This window comes from Ranitomeya variabilis, chromosome 6 (assembly GCF_051348905.1).
Source record: "Ranitomeya variabilis isolate aRanVar5 chromosome 6, aRanVar5.hap1, whole genome shotgun sequence".
Classification (NCBI taxonomy): domain Eukaryota; kingdom Metazoa; phylum Chordata; class Amphibia; order Anura; family Dendrobatidae; genus Ranitomeya; species Ranitomeya variabilis.
Genome location: NC_135237.1, coordinates 62,851,597 through 62,873,335, shown reverse-complemented (window position 1 = coordinate 62,873,335; position 21,739 = coordinate 62,851,597). Strand labels below are relative to the sequence as shown.

At 45.0% G+C, this 21,739-nt stretch overlaps 1 protein-coding gene and 1 long non-coding RNA gene across 3 annotated transcripts in view; one reads left to right on the top strand and one right to left on the bottom strand.

Moving 5' to 3' along the window:
* Positions 1–9,720: 9,720 nt before the first annotated feature.
* On the bottom strand, positions 9,721–20,821 carry LOC143781757 (uncharacterized). 2 transcript variants are annotated; one of them, XR_013216803.1, is made up of 3 exons: positions 20,682–20,821; positions 20,416–20,533; positions 9,721–11,034 (listed from the first exon to the last, which is right to left on the bottom strand). It is a non-coding gene; the product is annotated as an uncharacterized LOC143781757 (long non-coding RNA). The 2 variants fall into 2 exon arrangements; XR_013216804.1 differs by lacking the exon at positions 20,416–20,533.
* ZMYND11 (zinc finger MYND-type containing 11) overlaps positions 20,779–21,739 on the top strand; it is a 72,034-nt gene continuing 71,073 nt past the window's right edge. The window contains exon 1 of the mRNA XM_077268552.1: positions 20,779–20,991. The gene's annotated coding sequence lies outside the window, so the exon portion shown is untranslated. The remainder of the gene's footprint in view (positions 20,992–21,739) is intronic.

Below are 21,739 nucleotides of genomic sequence, written 5' to 3'. Positions count from 1 at the left end.
TCTTTAAGGGGAATATTCATGACGCCACCTGTGGTATTCGATCAGGGTGACCGACACTGCTTTAAGGGGTCCACTGGGGTGATGTTATGGCAGCTAGATGGCATACCTTCCCATGGGTGAAGTGTATCCCCAGGGCTTCCCGGTATGTAGATGGTGAGAGGCGCAGAGAAGAACGAGGACAGAAGGTTGCAGTCTCTTTACCTTTACTGAAGACTTCAGCATCCACAGTCCAGGGCACCAGATCACAGGGCAGGCAGAGTCCGGCCGGTTTGGAGGCAAGTCCAGAGTCCCCTTGTCCAGGTGGAAATCAGTAGCCTTCCTCTAGCACTGCAATGTTGTAGTCCTTTACTGCTAAGCTTCTCATAAGGTCCTCACAACTGTTGTAGATGTTATGTCTCTCTCTGTCCCCCGGTTAGGATAGGACAAACCCGTATGTCTGGTGGCTTGAGGCGGTTTATAGGGACTCTATCATGCCCCAGCCTCTAATGGGTGCCACCGTGCCTCCTGGGTGTAGGGCGGACAGGTAACGTGAAATTAGCTGTCCTGCCAGTCTCTGGAGCAAGGCATAAAGAACATTACTCCCTCGGTGTTCCCGGCTACCGGGATTCTGCGCCTCGGAAGGAGGCAGCCTGTGTAGGGCTGGTCCCCTTCTGATATCCACTCCTTTGCTACGACTTCTTTTGCACACTCGCTGCAATACAATTCGGCCTTCAATGTCTCTTTCTAGGAACTGCAGCTCTGAGGGCATGCACAGCTCCGTGTCCTTCTCTCTCGATCTCTGACAGGATCCCACCTGTCAGGGACCAACTACCTGAGCTGAGCTCAGCCAGCAACTCACTAACTTTCCCTACAGGTCACCAGTTTTACCAATGTGGGGAATGACCTAATAAATAGGAGCAAGAGCTCCCCCTGGTGGCCTGGAATGTGAAATGTGTTGAATGTTTGTGATACCTTGATGCAGTTAGCCTTCTTTGCCTCCAAACGTAACACCACTCTCCCCTAGAGGAAAATGACATTACTGTAACGACCAGGACCCTGGGGCGCTGCATAGACAATGCCATTAAGAACTATCCGCAGTGGACTTTTCTACATGTGCACATACCCTAAAGCAGAGCAAGGAGTCCTGGAAGTGATGATATGGTCCCTACAGAACCCTGATCTCAACATCATCGAGTCTGTCCATAATTACATAAAAAATAAGGATTTGAGAAAACGTACCTACATAGAAGATCTGTGGTTAGATCTCCAAGATGTTTGGATCAACTTCTCTGTTGTGTGAATGTGTACCTAGAATAACCAATACTGTTTTGAAGGGAAGACATTTGGTATTGCAGTATAAAGTGCAAGTGATCAAAAGATTGTAGACCTCCCAGGGGACTAAAACATTATGTAAAAAAAAAAAGAAAAAGTTTTAAAAATATACATAAAAAAAATACAAAAGTTCAAATCACACCACTTTTTCTTCTTAAAAATAAAGGTAAAAATAAAAATAAATAAACATTCAATATTGCATTGAGCGTAAAAGTCAAAAATATGAAATAAAAAAAAAAAAAAAATCAGCACCAGCTCACTCACAAAAAAAAGTCCTCACTCAATCCCACTAACAGAAAACTAAAAATGTTACAGATCTTCGAAAATGGGGACACAAAGCAAAACTATTTTTACTTTTTTTAACATTCAGAATTTTTTCTCATCTCTTAATTTAAAAAAAACAATGCATGTTTGGTATCACCATAATGGGACGGACATCGACATTTTCATATTTACTGCACAATGAACACCATAGCAGCAAAACCCTCCCAAAAATGGCAGAATTGCATTTTTTTCACCATTTTATCACACTTGAAATTTGTTGTTTTTCAGTACAGCGCATGGTAAACAGAATGGCGCCATCCAAAACTACAATTTGTCTCATACAAAAAACAAGCCCTGATACAGCTCTGACAACGGAGAAAAAAAAAAGTTATGGGTCTTGAAATAAGTCAAAGAAAATAGTAAAGCACCAAAAGCAAAAATGTCCTAGTCCTTAAAGTGTTAAACTCTCCAATCTATGCTGAATGCAGTTTTTTCTTGCCGCCTAAACTTATGTGGGAGCAGGTTAAATACTGCATTTTTTTAAATTATCAAAATACATTTTGTATAAAAATGACTTTTTACTAGTGTTGAGCGATACCGTCCGATACTTGAAAGTATCGGTATCGGAAAGTATCGGCCGATACCGGCAAAGTATTGGATCCAATCCGATACCGATACCCGATACCAATACAAGTCAATGGGACTCAAGTATCGGACGGTATTCCTGATGGTTCCCAGGGTCTGAAGGAGAGGAAACTCTCCTTCAGGCCCTGGGAACCATATTAATGTGTAAAAGAAAGAATTAAAATAAAAAATATTGCTATACTCACCTCTCCGAGGTATTTTAAAATGCGCGCGTGTCCAGCCTCCCGGCTTGTGATTGGTTGACCGCGACGCAACCAATCACAAGCCGGGACGTCACGGGAGGCTGGACAAGCGCGCATTTTAAAATGCGCGCGTGTCCAGCCTCCCGGCTTGTGATTGGTTGACCGCGATGCAACCAATCACAAGCCGGGACGTCACGGGAGGCTGGACAAGCGCGCATTTTAAAATGCGCGCGTGTTTAGCCTCCCGTGACGTCACGGCTTGTGATTGGTTGCGTCGCCCATGTGACTGCGACGCAACCAATCACAAGCCGGGACTTCACGTAAAGGAAAGAAAAGCGCGAATTTTAAACAAAGAACGCTGCCGCTTCCCTCGGTAAGGTGCAGGCTGCGTCGGAGAGGTGAGTTATAGCAATATTTTTTATTTTAATTCTCTCTTTTACACATTTTTACATTAATGTTGTTTCGATACCGATACCCGATACCACAAAAGTATCGGATCTCGGTATCGGAATTCCGATACCCGCAAGTATCGGCCGATACCCGATACTTGCGGTATCGGAATGCTCAACACTACTTTTTACTAATACAATGATTAACAGAGAAAAAATGTATTTTATTTCTGTTCCCGGTTCCCTACAACCCTTCCCATGTTTTTATCCGTCCTCCTCTCCGCGTCTTCCTTCCATTGATCTTAAAATCTTTCCTGATTTTCCTCCAATCAGTTCTTACAGTTTTGCTCCTCACCCAATTCAGTGTTGATCTTCACATAACCCATTTTCATTATCTTCTGTACCTTTTAAAATTGAGTTGGATATTAGTTAAAACTAATAGATATTACGACAGGATAGCCTTTATTGATCCCAAGGGAAATTATAGTACAAAGAGTAATATGTTAAGGAGTGTATATTGGGCGCAGTGGCGTAGAGTCCGATGGGCCACGGTGCAAAACTTGTCTTAACCCCTCTGCATGATGGCCAGATGTATGGACCCTTGTAGCGTTTTAGATCCTATAAGGACATATGTGTTTGCCTCCTCCTTCATTATGTAGTAATGTCCCCTGTCTTGAGCCCTTTCCTGGAATATATGTCCCTGATCCTGGCATACAAGTTCCCCTTCCTGGTATATGTATTAGCCATCCTGGACCCCTTACTGGTATAAAAAAAAAGAGGGTGAATTATGTATTAAACATGTCATCAATTTCCTAAGTAAATATATTTTCGAAAGGTGCTATTGACATGAAATGCTCACCAGATCTCAGTAACTACCCATCCAATCCACACAGGCAAAGAAATCAAACCATAGATGTCCATAAATTATGTGTAATAATGAGAAAAGACACAGGGAAAAAGTATTGACCACATGACAAGAGTTGCAAAAAGCCATGGAAAGTTATGACACCAACTGAAATCTATCAGCAATTAAATCGCAATCCGGCCACTTAGTGAAAAATATCAGCTGGTTCAACTGATGGCCTATAAAAAGGTGTCTCATTGCCAAGATGCCACACAAGAAACACCTCATGGGGGGTAAATAGATTGTAGATCTATTTTAGACTGTAGATTGTAAGCTTTCATCATTATCTTTGCTTTAATTATTTTATCTTTAACGTCGTTACGTATGACTTGTATATGAACTGTTGAATTGTAAAGCGCTGCGGAATATGTTGGAGCTATAAAAATAAAGATTATTATTATTATTGAACTGTCTCAAGACCTTTGCAACCTTATTTTTGCAAAACATACTGATGGCATTGGTTACAGAAGAATTTCTAAACTACTGAAGGTTCCAGTAAGCACTGTTGGGGCCATAATCCTGAAGTGGAAAGAATATAATTTGACCATAAACCAGCCACAACCAGGTGCTCCTAACAAAATGTCTGACAGAGGAATGAAAAGAATATCAGAAAAGTTGTCCAATAGCCAAGGACGACCTGTGGAGAGCTACAGAAAGACCTGGAATCAGCAAGTACCGGTAATTATTTCAAGGTAAACAATAAGTAACGCACTCAACCTCAATGGCCTGTATGCATGCTCACCACGCTGAAGAAAAAGCATGTTCAGGAGAGTTTAAAGTTTGCGCAACCACATTTACACAAGCCTGTAAAATACTGGGAGAATATAGTCTGGTCAGATGAGACCAAAATGGAACGCTTTGAATGCCATGATACACACCATGTTTGGAGGTCAAAAAGCACTGCATATCACTGCAAAGACAGCATACTAACAGTGAAGTTTAGAGGTGGGAACATCATGGTGTGGGGCTGTTTTTCAGCATACAGCACTGGAAAATTTCATGATTGAAGGAAGGATGAATAGACAAACGTACCGGGACATTCTTGATAAATATCTGCTGCCATCTACCAGGATGATGATGAAATGAGGGAGACAATGATCCTAAAAACACAGGCAAGAAAACTTCGAATTGATTTCAGAGAAAGAAAATAAAGCTGCTAGAATGGCCCTGACCTGAATTCAATAGAAAATTTATGGAAGCAACTAAAGTTCAGAGATCATAGAAGGAGCCCACAGAACCTTCAGGATGTGAAGAGTGTTTATGTGAAATGGGCCAAATCACACCTGAGCAATGCCTGCGACTAGTTTCTCCATACAGGAAGCATCTTGAAGCTGTCATCACCAACAAAGGCTTTTATACAAAGTGTTAAATTTCAGTACGTGTGTTCAATACTTTTTCTCCATGTCATTTCTCATTATTACACGTAAGTTATTATAGCACCATTTATTCCATGGAGCTTTACATGTAAGATATGGACATGAACAGCAATATCTTGGTATATGTGACGCACCTTCGGCCCCTTTGTGGTACATATGTCCCCCATCCTAGGCCCCCTTTCGGCATATATGACCCACAACCTGGTTGACATGTTCTCCCATCCTGGCCTCCTTCCTGGTATACATGTTTGCATTCTGACTTCGCATAAAAATAAAAAAAATTCACACCTTACTCCGATCACAAGATGTACGGTGTCCTCTTCTGTAGCCAGCGGAGAGGCCAGTAGCAAACAGCGGCATGCCTTCTATGGCATTGCATCACATCAGTGCTATGTGATGCCAATGCCTGGCACGCCATCTGCCTCCGATTGGCTTGCAGTGAGTATTGCAGAGCAGTGAATCGCAAGGTCTCTGCACTACAATACACTTCATCTGGATGTGCATGTTCAAACACACATCCAGCTGAAATATGCAGGGTCGGCTCCTTCCTTCAGCATGGGCCCGGTCACACCCTCTGCAACCGCGATGCCCCTGATCGGGGAGGTAGGCGGTGCATTTTCCCCAGGTGTATCCAGTAAGGGGGTGCAGTTGGGCCACTTGACGTGGCAGTCCAGAGTCTCTCTGGCGGCTGCATTTTGCTGCCCCACGAAGTAGGATTCGGTTGTGCTCTGAGCTGGCTGACATGCCAGCTTCCACCATTCAATTGTTCTTGGGTCTTTCAGATGCGTGAAAACATCCAACTACACTCTGATGACATCTGAGTGCAGTCCAATTTCCATGGACTCGCAATGCAGAAATTTTCTTCTCCGTCTTCTTCTCAGAGTGTGCTCCGATGCGTTCATCATAGAGAATCAGATCTCACTATGTTGACACTCTGATCAAACTCAGAGTAAAGTTTTATTGGAGTGTCAATAATCATAATCGTCCCGATTCTTCCAGATACGACAATCTACAGTCATGTGACCCTGCCCATATGATGTAAACTCAAAACAAAACCCTGTAGCCTAAAAATCCTAACATGCTTCTGATGCTGAGGTGTCAATAAAGGCAGTCCACTAGTTGCATCAATCCGCTCTAGACGAGTTGATTTTAGTAGAAATACAAATGAACACACAGAATTGCAGTTTTCTCAAAATGACCCAGAACTATCATCGAATCACTCTTTATTCAACGTCAATGGTCAACTTTGTATATTTACAACATAAACCTTAACTTTATTTTTTCTTTTGTTTGCTAAAGGATACATTTTTCCCCAAATCAATTTTGAAAAAAAATTATGTATATCCAACATCATAATGATTGCATGAAAAAAAATATACCGTATATTATGCAATACATGTATTTTCCAGTTCTCTTATGAAATTTTCGCGTAAACAATATTTTTTTCTCCTTGCATTCTTGTTAGAGGTTGCATATAAAAAAAAAAAACCAAAAACTTACCATTCCTGTATTTCCTTGTATACATTGTTGCAACAGCACTCGAACCAAAACAGAAATGATGCCATCAATTTTCATCATTTTGCAGTCAAGGTACCAGGACCCTGCCTTAGGCCAAGTTCACACGCTCAGTATTTGGTCTTAATTTTACATCAGTATTTGAAAGACAATATCATGAGTGGAGCAATCAGAGGAAAAGTATAATAACAACACGTCACCACCTCTGCATTTATCACCCACTCCTGATTTTGTCATCCAAATACTGATGTAAAATATTGAACTTGTCATTAGTCTGCTACTTTACTTCCTATCACTGTGTAAATTAGGTATTTCCCCAGAAAATTTTTACAATTACGCATGTTTTCTTATAGACTGTTATTTCCTGTGCGTGTATTGGTACACACACAAAAAAACTGAAAAAAAGGCCACCTGGAAATAATTTTCCCCAAAATGGGACAAAACGTTTGCCACCTTTCCAAAATTGTGGGCATACAACTTTGTTTCAAGCATATGATGCTGGTTCATACTCACCTATGGCCAGTAACAGGTGTATGAAAATCACACCTGAAACAAGATAAAAAGGGGAGACTGACTCAATCTTCGCATTGTGTGCGCTACACTAAGCCTGGAGAACACAAAGAGTCTGAGGACTTCAGAACCAAAATTGTTGAAAAATCTAAACATTCTCAAGGTTACAAGTCCATCTCCAGAGATCTTGATGTCTCTCTGTCCACAGTACGCAACATAATCAGGACGTTTACAACCCATGGCACTATAGCGGATCTCCCTGGACGTGAACAGCAGAGAAAAATTGATGAAAATTATCCAGATGGTGGATAATCAGCCCCAATCAATTTCCAAAGAAATTAAAGCTGTCCTGCAGGCTCAGGGTACAGTGTCAGTGCAAACTGTCGACATTTGAATGAAATGCTATGGCAGGAGACCCAGGAAGACCCCACTGCTGACAAAGACATAAAAAAACTAGACGGCAGTTTGTCAAAACATACGAGTGTAAGCCAAAATCCTTTAAGAAAAGGATATTGTGGACTGACGAGACCAAGAGGGCTATATGGTAAAGCACATCATGCTACTGTTTACCGTAAATGGAATGATGCCAAAAAATAAATTAACAGTACCTACAGTCAAACATGGTGGAGGTTCAAAGATGTGTTGGGATTGTTTTGCTGTCTTCGGCACTGGGTGCCTTGAATGTAGTACCCAGTGTCAAAGAGCTGGGTTTGTGTCCTAAGCCATGGGTCTTCCAGCAGGACAATGACCCCAAACATGCATCAATAAGCACAAAAAAATGTAAGGAAACAAAAGTACTGGACAGTTCAGAAATGGCCAGCAATGAGTACGGATCTAAATCTCACATACCTGTGGAAATATCTTAAAATTATTATTGGGAGAAGGTGCCTTCAAATATGAGAGACCTGGAGCAATTTACAAAAGAAGAGAGCGGTTCAAAATTCCAGCTGAGAAGTGCATGAAGCTTTTTGTTTGCTATAGGAAGCTATTGATTAGAATAAGTAACTTCAAAGGGCGTGCAATTCAATATTAAGTTGAAGGTGCCAACAATTTTGTCGAGCCCATTTTTGGGGTGGTGTGTGAAATTATGTCCAATGATCCTTCAACATCATTTGTCGGGGCAAAGACGTGAGGCGCCCATATATATATATTAGACAGGCTGCAGGTTTCGCTGAATCTTCACAAATAATAAAGGACTACAACATCCATGTGCACAAGTCATAATGGCATTCTGGAAATAAACAATACCAGTTTCAAAATCTTGTTCATAAACTAAATGAAGCATTTCATCACTAATGTCTATTACAAATTAAATATTTTTAATCGGCTGTTAGCCAAAATACTTAGACCCATCAATTTTCAATTCCCTCTCCCATGATGAAGCAAGGAGCTGAGGTGAAACGTGGCCAGGGCTCAAAGGCTGTGATTTACCATTTTAATTACACTTTGTCATCCAAAGTAATAAAAAAGTGAACCATTAAGAATCTCCCATATTTCTGCATTGATTACTATTAAATTATCTGATTATTTCACAAACAAAAAGTAATAACACAAAAATATACTGATAATCTGTTTTATGAGCCCAAAGTACAGAGAAAAAAAAAAAGCAAACCTATGCATGAATGACTTCTCTAACAGCAAATTGGCAGAAGTTCCTTCAATTAGAAGAGGAGAATGGAAATGTTAGTGTCCCACGTCAGTTCTTAGACCATTTTATATATGCACACAAAGCTTGGATACTGAAATAGTTTTTGCAAGAAAGGTGTATGGGTGCGTGCACTCCTGCCAATCATCTGTGTTTATGTCGGCCAGATGTGCTCACTTGCAGAGCGAAACTACACAGGTCCGTTAATGGTATAGGTGTTGATCTGCAGTGCTTGTCTGTAGTCACTACATAGTCGATTGAGCTGTGCCAAGTGTCGCCCCAGAAATCTGATATTAATGACATATCCCATATAGGCCATCAATATGAAGTATTGAAAAAACCCTTTAATCTTAAGCCAGGCAAACACATTGTACCCTGTCTAAAGTTTGGCAGAAATAACTTGATGTTCCACAATGTTTTATAGACAGAGGACACAAAGGAAAACCAAACTATGCTGAAACAGAACACTACATACTAAAACCACACCCCAGCTATGCTATGAAGCACGGTGAAGGGAGCAAATTGGTTTTGCAAACTCAAAACCTGGATGTATTACGATAATTGAGGGAACAACAAATTCAAAAGGTATCAAAAAAATTTTACAGGAGTATATAAAGGAGTATATAAAGGTCAGGAGCCCCTGATGAAGCCTGGTGAGGCAACAATGTACTGATGCAAAGTAAACTAACTAAACTACAGTTGTGGGGGGAAAAAAAATAATTGTCTTTTGGAAACACCAAGGCAGAGTCATGTCTGTACCCCTATGGAGAAGCGTGGCATGATCTGTAAAAGGGTTGTGAACACAAGGCATCGATTAAATATTGACGGCCTGAAACACAATTTTAGGGAGGACTGGTTCACAAACTTTTCGCTGTGGTGTGGATGTTTACCAAATGTGCTCAACTAAAAGTTAATAAATCTTGTTACTTATCAAAACACTCCGATCACATTTTATTAGCAATCAACACAGAAATTCAGGTAATTCCAAAGAGTTCATTTAATCTTGCAGATGTAGAAGGTAATGAGCAAACTACTAGTCTCCGATGGTCATAGAAGCACCATGTACAAACCGCAAATACATAAATAAAACACCAAAAGTGACATTTTTAATGTCTATTAAAATACTTTGCCTTTTTGAATCATTTCCTTTTTAAGGCAGCAGCTTTTCTCCATTACATTTGTGTATCACAAGATGCTCCAACTAACAAAGCTTTGTCACATCCGATGGATTAGAACTATTAGAATGATTGCAATGCAATATTTCTGACAACTGTCCCTGCAAATGAAGTGGTGAGAATTGTGCTAGGTAGCTACAATGCAAGTAAAACAGGAAGGGTCGACCATTATATGCTCGTTACGTGTACCACACAGGGGATGGAATGGTTCAGAAATTTCTTTTGTAAATTTTTAGGATCTTTTTGAGTTTGGCGAAGTCTGAGTAAGGCTACGTTCACATTTGCGTTGTGCGCCGCAGCGTCGGCACCGCAACGCACAACGCAAACAAAAATGCAGCAAAACGCATGCACAACGCTGCATTTTGCGCTGCATGCGTCCTTTTTTTGATTGATTTTGGACGCAGCAAAAATGCAACTTGCTGCGTCCTCTGCGCCCGGACGCGGGCGCCGCAGGGACGCATGTGGCGCAAAACGCAAGTGCGACGCGTGTCCATGCGCCCCCATGTTAAATATAGGGGCGCATGACGCATGCGGCGCCCGACGCTGCGGCGCAGACCGCAAATGTGAACGTAGACTAAATTACAATGTAATTTCATCAGATTATTCTATTGTCACTGTAAAGTATTCTTCCACTACTGTCTGCATGTGTCCTTCAGAAGCGTCATCCGGTTCTATATTTATAGTAATAGGCTCTGACGTTACCGCGTAGCTGTGTTCGATGAAAGATGATGGTTTCCGTTTTTTAAGTCCATTACTTTGGTCGGAATCATCTAATTCAGGTTGATCTTCACGGTCCTTACATGGCGGCAAAGGAAAAATTGTGGGAAGGGCTCCTTTTTTTAATCTACGAGAGCTATTTGTAGCGTAATAGCAGTCCACGGTAAAATGTTTGGTACATATCCGATACACCCCCTGCTTACTGGACAGTATGCGCTCCAGAGTCTGGTCAATATTCAGGTTTTTGTTTGGAAGGCGACTAAGCCATTCCCTTAGTAAACGTCTGTTCCGTGGAAAGGAATGCATCATGCTGTATGGATCGTTAGGTTTCCAACAAGTTTTACAATGTTCAACGTAACAGACTGGCATTTTTAATTTGAAAACGAAAAAGCTCAAAGCATCTGTAAAAAAATAAATAAATATTATTTAATCTACCCAGTAACTTTTTAATATACATAAATAGATAAAAATGCTCATACTTTTCCAGACATAGAAATATTATATAAGACACATTTGTATATAACATTTTAAAATATGCACAACATGAAACCGATACCATAACCCAGGGGTGGGGAACCTCAGGCCGCAGGGCCATTTAGGGCCCTCGATGACCTTTTATCAGCCCCCCACCCCAGCAGATTCTCAGGGACCGCATTCTTGGGAAGGGGGGTGTACTTTGATTACAACCAGCTCATTAATTTCTTCTTGCGCTGTTAGCACACACATGCAGTGATATATATATCACACTAGATGGTAGCCCGATTCTAACGCATCGGGTATTCTAGAATATGTATGTAGCTTATTTATGAAGATTTTAGAATAATACATTGAATACACAGGATTCGGCCGGCCGCGACAAATTAGTGAAATGTGGTTTAAATCCTGCGCCAATTCGCGTCCGGACTGCGCCTGTCGCTGATTGTTCGTGGCCGGCCACGTAGTATATAGCACAGCCCACGGAGTATATATATAACACAGCCCACGGAGTACATATAGCACAGCCCACGGAGTACATATAGCACAGCCCACGGAGTACATATAGCACAGCCCACGGAGTACATATAGCACAGCCCACGGAGTACATATAGCACAGCCCACGGAGTACATATAGCACAGCCCACGGAGTACATATAGCACAGCCCACGGAGTACATATAGCACAGCCCACGGAGTACATATAGCACAGCCCACGGAGTACATATAGCACAGCCCACGGAGTATATTGCAATGTGGGCATCATATCCCTGTTAAAAAAAATAAAATTAAAATAAAAAATAAGTGATATACTCGCCTTCCGTTGGCCCCCGGATCCAGGCGAAGCGGTTACCAACGCTCCGGTGACCGCTCCATGCATTGCGGTCTCGCGAGATGACGTAGCGGTCTCGCGAGACCGCTACGTCATCATCTTGCGAGATCGCAATGCATGGAGCGGTCACCGGAGCGTCGCGAGGAGCGGGAAAGGCCTGTTCCGTATCAGAGGGGCCGATGGATGGTGAGTATATAACGATTTTTTTTTTTTTACCATTAGATCTTTTTACTATTGATGCTGCATAGGCAGCATCAATAGTAAAAAGTTGGTCACACAGTGTTCATAGCAGCGTTAACGGAGTGCGTTACACCGCGGCATAACGCGGTCCGTTCGCGCTGCCATTAACCCTGTGTGAGCGCTGACTGGAGGGGAGTATTGAGTGGGCGCCGACTGCGGGGAGTAAGGAGAGCGCGCGTAGTATATTGCACAGCGACGTAGTATACAGCACAGAGCCACGTAGTATATTGCCCAGCCACGTATGTCACAGGATAAAAAAAAACACAACAAAAAAAAAAAAACATATACTCACCTTCCGAGGGGCCCCTTGTAGTTCTGTCGCCTGTGTTCGGTTCAGGCGGCAGCTTCCGGTCCGAGGGTGTGATGACGTCGCGGTCACATGACCGTGACGTCACGGCAGGTCCTTCTTGCGCAGGGCCTGCGATGACGTTGCGGTCACATGACTGACGTCATGGCAGGTCCTTCTCGCGCAGGACCTGTGATGACGTCGGGGTCACATGACCGTGACGTCATGACAGGTCCTTGTCGCACACCAACCTTAGCACCGGAATCTGCCGCTTGCATGGACCGGTCACCGGAGCGTCGGAAAGGCGGCGGAAGGTGAGTATATAATGATTTTTTTTTTTATTATTATTTTTAACATTAGACATTTTTAACATTAGATGTTTTTACTATTGAGGCTGCATAGGCAGCCTCAATAGTAAAAACTTGGTCACACAGGGTTAATAGCGGCGGTAACGGAGTGAGTTACCCGCGGCATAACGCGGTCCGTTACCGCTGGCATTAACCCTGTGTGAGCCGTGACTGCGGGGAGTATGGACTGCAGGGGAGTAGGGAGGGACTAATCGGACTGTGCCCGTTGCTGATTGGTCACGGAAGCCATGACAGGCGAAAGAAAGAAAGAAAGAAAGAAAGAAAGAAAGAAAGAAAGAAAGAGATTACATACACACATAGATACATATATACACACACACACATACAGCTGTGGCAAAAATTAAGTGATCGCTGCAAAATTTTCAGATTGTCTGATTTTTCTCTTTATAGGTATATTCTTTCAAAGCACTAAATTTTGTATTTATTTTCAGAAAATGAGAAATGATCAAAATAACAAAAAAATGCATTGCTTGCAGACCTCAAATAATGCAAAAAAACAAATTCAAAATCATTTAGAAACACCAATACTAATGTTTTAACTCAGGAAGAGTTCAGAAATCAATATTTTGTGGAATAACCATGATTTTTAATCACAGCTTTCATGCGTCTTGGCATGCTTTCCACCAGTCTCACACTGCTTTTGGGTGACCTTATGCCAGTCCTGGTACAAAAACTTAAGCAGTTCTTCTTTGTTTGATAGCTTGTGACTATCCATTTTCCTCTTGATTACATTCCAGAGGTTTTCAATGGGGCTTAGATCTGGAGATTAGGCTGCCCATGACCGAGATTTGATGTGGTGGTCCTTCATCCACACCTTGATTTACCTAGCTCTGTGGCATGGTGCATTGTCCTGCTGGAAAAACCAATCCGCAGAGTTGGGGAACATTGCCTGAGCAGAAGGAATCAACAGTTTTTCCAGGATAACCTTGTATGCGGCTTGATTCATACGTCCTTTGCAAAGATTAACCTGCCCAATTCCAGCCTTGCTGAAGCATCCCCAGATCATCATCGATCCTCCACCAAATTTCACAGTGGGTGCAAGACACTATGGCTTGAACGCCTCTCCAGGTCTTGATGTAACCATTAGATGACCAGGTGTTGGGCAAAGCTGAAAATTAGACTCATCAGAGAAGATTACCTTACTCCAGCCCTCTATGGTCCAATCTGTATGGTTTTGGCAAACTTCAGCCTGGCTCTCCTTTACTTCTCATTGATGAAACGCTTTTTTCTAGCTTTACATGACTTGTGCCCTGCCTCTAGGAGCCTGTTACGAACTGTTCTTGCCATGCACTTCACCCCAGCTGCCATTTGCCATTCCTTTTGTAGGTCACTTGATTCGTTTTCACCCTTTGCCGGTCTGTAGCTTTGTTGTCCCCAATGTATGCTGCTTGACCTGTATGTAATGGACTGCAGTCTTAGAAATTTTAAGGATGTAGGCAACCTGACACTCACTGTATCCCTCTGCTAGTAAAATCAGAAATGAGCCCTTCTTTTTCTCACTCAAGACTTTTCAACTCTTTGGCTATGTGCACACGTTGCGGATTAGCCTTAGGAATTTCTGGTTTGGATTCTGCCTCTCCTGGCAGAAAACGCAGCTGCGGATTTGTCGCGTTTTTTGTGCGGATCCGCAATGTTTTTTGTGCATTTTTTTTGCGGATTTGCTGCGTTTTTTTAACCCTGCGGATTTCTATAATGGAATTGGTACAAAAACGCTGCAGATCCACAAAAAAGTAGTGACATGCTACTTCTTTTAAACCGCAGCGTTTCCGCACCGGATTTTCCGCAACGTGTGCACAGCTTTTTTTTTTCTCATTGATTTACATTGTACTGTAAATCAATTGCGGATCTGCAGCGTTTCTGCACCACAAAAAACGCTGCGGATCCGCAATGTGTGCACATAGCCTCAGCATGGTTAAAAGTTTTTTTTTTTTCATTACTTTTGGGATATTACTAGCACTTGTTTTGCCATCCAGCTTGTCCTATTGCAAAAGGATTGTGAACACCACAGCAGGTTTTTTTTTTTAATACTTTCCTTTGTTAAATAAGATTTAGTTCAGGTGATCACCTAATCAGAAGCACATTAAGTACAATGAGGTGTATTCTGGTTGGAATTCAACTGACACTGGAATGGAATGGCTGACAGACATGTAGAGAAGCTGATTTTTATAAAACTGTGCAGTGGTATCTTAATTTTTGCCAGAGCTGTACACACACACGCAGTACATTGCCCAGCCACATCATAGTACATTGCCCAGCCACATCATAGTACATTGCCCAGCCACATCATAGTACATTGCCCAGCCACATCATAGTACATTGCCCAGCCACATCATAGTACATTGCCCAGCCACATCATAGTACATTGCCCAGCCACATCATAGTACATTGCCCAGCCACATCATAGTACATTGCCCAGCCACATAGTACATAGCCCAGCCACATAGTACATAGCCCAGCCACATAGTACATAGCCCAGCCACATAGTACATAGCCCAGCCACATAGTACATAGCCCAGCCACATAGTACATAGCCCAGCCACATAGTACATAGCCCAGCCACATAGTACATAGCCCAGCCACATAGTACATAGCCCAGCCACATAGTACATAGCCCAGCCACATAGTACATAGCCCAGCCACATAGTACATAGCCCAGCCACATAGTACATAGCACAGCCACATAGTACATAGCACAGCCACGTAGTATATAGCACAGCCCTTGTAGTATATTGCACAGCCCATGTAGTATATAGCAATGCGGGCATCATATCCCTGTTAAAAAAAAGAAATAAAATAAAAAATAGTTATATACTCACCTTCCGGAGCCCCTGGATCCAAGCGAAGCGGTTACCGACGCTGCTCGTGCGCTCCGGTCTGAAGAGTGCATTGCGGTGTCGCGAGATGATGACGTAGCGGTCTCGCGAGACCGCTACGTCATCATCTCGCGAGATAGCAGCGTGGACCGGTTACCGGAGCGTCCCGAGCAGGAAAGGCCTGTTGTCGATCCGGGGGCCGACGGACGGGGAGTATATAACGATTTTTTTTTTAACATTAGATCATTTTACTATTCATGCTGCATAGGTAGCATGAATAGTAAAAAGTAGGTCACACAGGGTTAATAGCTGCGGTAACGGAGTGCATTACACCGCGGCCCGTTACCACTGCCATTAGCCCTGTGTGAGGGCAGACTGGAGGGGAGTACGGAGCGGGCACTGACTGCGGGGAGGAAGGAGCGGCCATTTTTCCGCCAGACTGTGCCCGTCGCTGATCGGTCGTGGCAAAACGGCCACGACCAATCAGCGACTTGGATTCCATGACCAATGAATATCCGTGACAGAAAGAAAGAGAGAAAGAAGGACAGACAGACGGAAGTGACCCTTAGACAATTATATAGTAGATCACTAGAACTCCAATGTCCCTGTGAACTCCCATTAAAGCTATCATCTTAATATATTGCAATCATCTTATCATATAGCACTGTGTACTTACAATTGCTCATTTTTCCCTTCCACACAGCTAAAGAGAACCTGTCATTAAGGTTACCCACAACTAAAAAATGTGCATAATGGCGCTGTCATACAGGTTTAATAGATACCTTCAGTGAAGAAATCAGCGCTAGTGCAAAATTTAATTGACAAGATACAGACAGCTGAGGCTGCGGAGGGGCTGTGGCAGAGGCGAAGACCCTACCCACAGTCCTGCCCCGATGCACGTAGAGATTAGGAAACCGAAATGTATAATGATGATTTAACAAGAACTAGGCTGCAGATTTCGTAATTGAAGGTAACTATTAAATCTGTATGACAGCAACATCATGCACATATCTTTATTTTAACATGGATGATCCTGATGACAGAATTTCTTTACATCTCCTCTTTTCTCTGTTCTATGTAGAAACAGGAAGTCTCTTGTCCTTGCATGAATCATCCCCATCTTAAACTCTTGAGCCAGCTGCTCCCATGCAGGGAAAATTGACCTCCTGTTTCTACATCGAGCTTAGAAGGATTCAGCTATTAATCATGTGATCTCATAGACCTAATGGAAAAGAAAAGAATTAGCAGGTTAGTAAGGCAAAATGAGCAACTGTAAGTACACAGTCAGGGTCGGAACGGCCCACCGGGAAATCGGAGAATCCTCCGGTGGGCCCACCCCCTGACCAGCACTACAAATCCTGCCTCCTTCGCATTAGTGCCTGCTCAGCCCTGTATTCTGATCACGTGCACCGAGCGGTAAGTGCGCTATTCCATACCCGATGCCGGCAGGCCGTCTGCACTACTCAGCAACAAGTGATGTGAAGAGAGTGCTTTCTCATCACCTGCTGCTGCCGGCTTCTATTGATCTCATTGTACTCCCCTCACTCAGCTGCGGAGAGCTCCATGAGATTAATAGGCTGGTTGTCAAAAATGACGGGGGATCCCACTTCATTTTTTAAACTTATTTATTTAAATAAAAAATAAATAAATAAAATAAAAACCGTGTGGGGACCCCTCTATTCTTGATAATCAGCCTTGCTAACACTGACAGCTGAGGGCTGCAGCCAGTAAGTGTCAGTTAAATACAAGGGAACCCATGTAGTTTTTTTTTTTTTCTAATTATTTATTTTAAGCACAGGCTGCTGAATACTCCCATCAGCCGCTCCTGCTGTTGCTGTTATTAGCAGCAGCAGGCGTAGGCTGATGGGAGCAGCAGTCCCATTAGCCAACGCCAGTGACCGCAGCTAAACTTTATACCTCCGATCACAGTTGCGGGCTCACGCTGTCATTTGACAGCATGGGAACCACGGCTGTCTAACCGGTGGTAATGTTTTTACCACTGATCAGAAGCAGTGTTTGCCACGCAGTCATGCACATGACAAAGTGGCAAAAACTTGATGTTTGGGCTCCCATTCAAGTGAATTGGGCCTGGGGTACTGTTCTGGTACCCGAACCCAAATTTATTTATTTTTTTCAAACTGTTCAGCCGAAACCGCCGGACCTGAATATCCAGGGGTCGACTCATCTCTAATCCAGCATGTGTATGTGTCCCGTGTCTAGCGTGTGAGTGGTGTGTATGTGCCCCGTGTCTAGCGTGTGAGTGGTGTGTATGTGCCCCGTGTCTAGCGTGTGAGTGGTGTGTATGTGCCCCGTGTCTAGCGTGTGAGTGGTGTGTATGTGCCCCGTGTCTAGCGTGTGAGTGGTGTGTATGTGCCCCGTGTCTAGCGTGTGAGTGGTGTGTTTGTGCCCCGTGTCTAGCGTGTGAGTGGTGTGTTTGTGCCCCGTGTCTAGCGTGTGAGTGGTGTGTTTGTGCCCCGTGTCTAGCGTGTGAGTGGTGTGTATGTGCCCCGTGTCTAGCGTGTGAGTGGTGTGTATGTGCCCCGTGTCTAGCGTGTGAGTGGTGTGTATGTGCCCCGTGTCTAGCGTGTGAGTGGTGTGTATGTGCCCCGTGTCTAGCGTGTGAGTGGTGTGTATGTGCCCCGTGTCTAGCGTGTGAGTGGTGTGTATGTGCCCCGTGTCTAGCGTGTGAGTGGTGTGTATGTGCCCCGTGTCTAGCGTGTGAGTGGTGTGTTTGTGCCCCGTGTCTAGCGTGTGAGTGGTGTGTTTGTGCCCCGTGTCTAGCGTGTGAGTGGTGTGTTTGTGCCCCGTGTCTAGCGTGTGAGTGGTGTGTTTGTGCCCCGTGTCTAGCGTGTGAGTGGTGTGTATGTGCCCCGTGTCTAGCGTGTGAGTGGTGTGTATGTGCCCCGTGTCTAGCGTGTGAGTGGTGTGTATGTGCCCCGTGTCTAGCGTGTGAGTGGTGTGTATGTGCCCCGTGTCTAGCGTGTGAGTGGTGTGTCTGTGTCCCGTGTCTAGCGTGTGAGTGGTGTGTATGTGCCCCGTGTCTAGCGTGTGAGTGGTGTGTATGTGCCCCGTGTCTAGCGTGTGAGTGGTGTGTATGTGCCCCGTGTCTAGCGTGTGAGTGGTGTGTATGTGCCCCGTGTCTAGCGTGTGAGTGGTGTGTATGTGCCCCGTGTCTAGCGTGTGAGTGGTGTGTATGTGCCCCGTGTCTAGCGTGTGAGTGGTGTGTATGTGGCACATGTCTAATTAATACAATCTTTCTGTTCTTACAGAATAGAATTGTTCTCGGCAGCACTTGACTTGTTTACACAAAATTATCTGCTGCCGATAAGGATGTTTTTAAATCAAGCATATAAATCATTGCACCCAACAAATGAGCATTTTGCTGGTTTGTTAGGTGATTGTTTGGACATGTATATAGTTGTAAAAATTCCGATTTTCAGCTTGACTAGATGATGGAAGCTAAGGGAAGACTCTGCAGCTAGGACCCCTTAAGTATGGTGGGCCCCAAGAATGATTTTCTCTGGTGGGCCCAAACTACCCCAGTCTGACGCTGTACACAGTGCTATATAATATGATTGGCATATATTAAGAGGATAAAAACTTTGATGGGAGGAGGAGGGCTTCTTTCAGTCTGTGTCCAAGTAAAAACACTTTCATCCCTGTGACTTTCTTGTGGCTGCTCATCAGGAATATTCACTTTAGTAGTGTGTCAGCCCCTTCCTCTTCCTATATATCAGCTGTCACAGAGAAGGGGGCTGGTATGGACATGGCCAAGCACCGGACCCCAACCGCTGCCCCATCTCTCGGGGACAATAGTGATTATGTTTTCTGCCACTCTAAGTGGGAATTAGAGATGAGCGAATGTTCGTCTCCCTCCTTATTCGGCAAGCTATAGCGCTTACCGAAGAAGCTGCAGCGGGAACCCGGATGCCTGGAGCGCTCAGATTATCAGGTTTCAGGGTTGCAGCGGTGTGACATTCACAACACATGGAGAACTTGGGTGTTGTGACTGTCACACAGCTGCAACACATGCCGCTGCGACCCCGAAACCTGATTATCGGCACGCTCCAGGCATCCGGGTTCCCGCTGCAGCTTTGTCGGTAAGCGCTATAGCTTGCAGAATAAGAAGGGAGACGAACATATTAGGTCATCTCTAGTGGTAAGCAACTGACTACAGCCCATACCGCACAAGAACAAGTCCTGAGGGCGGGAGGACGCCGACCCCGAGAGAGAGGGCGGGAGGACGCCGACCCCGAGAGAGGGAGGGCGGGAGGACGCCGACCCCGAGAGAGAGGGCGGGTGGGAGGACGCCGACCCCGAGAGAGAGGGCGGGTGGGAGGACGCCGACCCCGAGAGAGAGGGCGGGTGGGAGGACGCCGACCCCACGACCCCGAGAGAGAGGGTGGGAGGACGCCAACCCTGAGAGAGGGGGCAGGAGGACGCCAACCCCACGACCCCGAGAGAGAGAGGGCGGGAGGACGCCAACCCCGAGAGAGGGTGGGAGGGCCCCGATCCCGAGAAAGGGGGCGGGAGGACGCCGACCCCGAGAGAGAGGGTGGGAGGACGCCGACCCCACGGCCCTGTGAGAGGGGGCGGGAGGACCCCGATCCTGAGAGACAGGAAAGGAGGACCCGATCCCGAGAGAGAGGGCGGGAAGATGCTGAAACCACGGCCCCATGAGAGGACGACGGCCCCCCGCGAGAGAGGGCGGCGGGACGACGGCCCCACAAGAGGGGGAAGACACCGTCCCTATAAGACTCCAGCACTTACAGAAAAGTTGCAGTCTTGGAGAACGTGTCCTGCAGGCGGAATAACGCAGCTCTAGACCGTTCCTATCCGCACAGCCCACACAATTCGCCCCTTGTACATGAGAAGAAGGTGCGACATTCTGGGGAAGAGAAAAAGAAGGAACAAGCACAGAGCCGAGCTGCGTGTAGCATCTGCGACAGCAAAGAGAAAACTACAAATCCCACAATCCCTCCTGGCAAGGCATGCTGGGATAATTAGTCCTACAACCTCCGAAGAGCCACAGTTACCTCTCCGCTACGTCTCGTCGTCACTCAGGTGTTTCTCCACAACCGTCACTGCTCAGAAGAATTCAGGTAATGGGCGTCACCCCTCTGACAACACGCCAACCGAACTCTCCGCCCCTCGCCGTAATGGCGACCGGCTGGAGGACGGCGCAGATTTTGTGGCCTGGTGCTGTACTGCGCAGGCGCAACACGTCACTCCAGACGTCTGCGATCCACCAACCAGTGATCGGCCAATCAGTGGGCGCCTGTGGAGCAGGATTGGGCGCTCCCATTGGTGGGAGACGAGGGCCAGTCATCATCCGATCCAGCCCAGGTAAGAGAGCGGACCGGCGCTGCGTCGTTTCGGCCCCGTTTCCCTCCTTCCTCCCCCCCACCGGTGGCTCCAACCCCCCATTATGGTTGGGTGGGCCCCTATGGGACCCACCCGTGACTACGCCCCAGACAGTGCTGTCCGTGTGTGTGACCTGGTTATGCGAGGCTGGTTCCTGGACTGCTGTATTGTTGTGGACACTTGTGCTGCAGGAGTATGTGCTGTATGTATAGGAGTATGTGCTGTATATGTGTGTCTGTGCTGCAGGCTGTGTGTGCTGTATGTATAGGTGTATGTGCTGTATGTATAGGAGTATGTGCTGTATATGTGTGTCTGTGCTGCAGGCTGTGTGTGCTGTATGTATAGGTGTATGTGCTGTATATGTGTGTCTGTGCTGCAGGAGAATGTGCTGTGTATGTGTGTACAGGAGAATGTGCTGTATATGTGTGTGCAGGAGAATGTGCTGTATATGTGTGTACAGGAGAATGTGCTGTATATGTGTGTACAGGAGAATGTGCTGTATATGTGTGTACAGGAGAATGTGCTGTATATGTGTGTACAGGAGAATGTGCTGTATATGTGTACAGGAGAATGTGCTGTATGTGTGTACAGGAGAATGTGCTGTGTGTGTGTGTACAGGAGAATGTGTTGTGTATGTGTGTACAGGAGTATGTGCTGTATGTATGTGTCTGTGCTGCAGGCTGTGTGTGCTGTATGTATAGGTGTATGTGCTGTATATAGGGCTATGTGT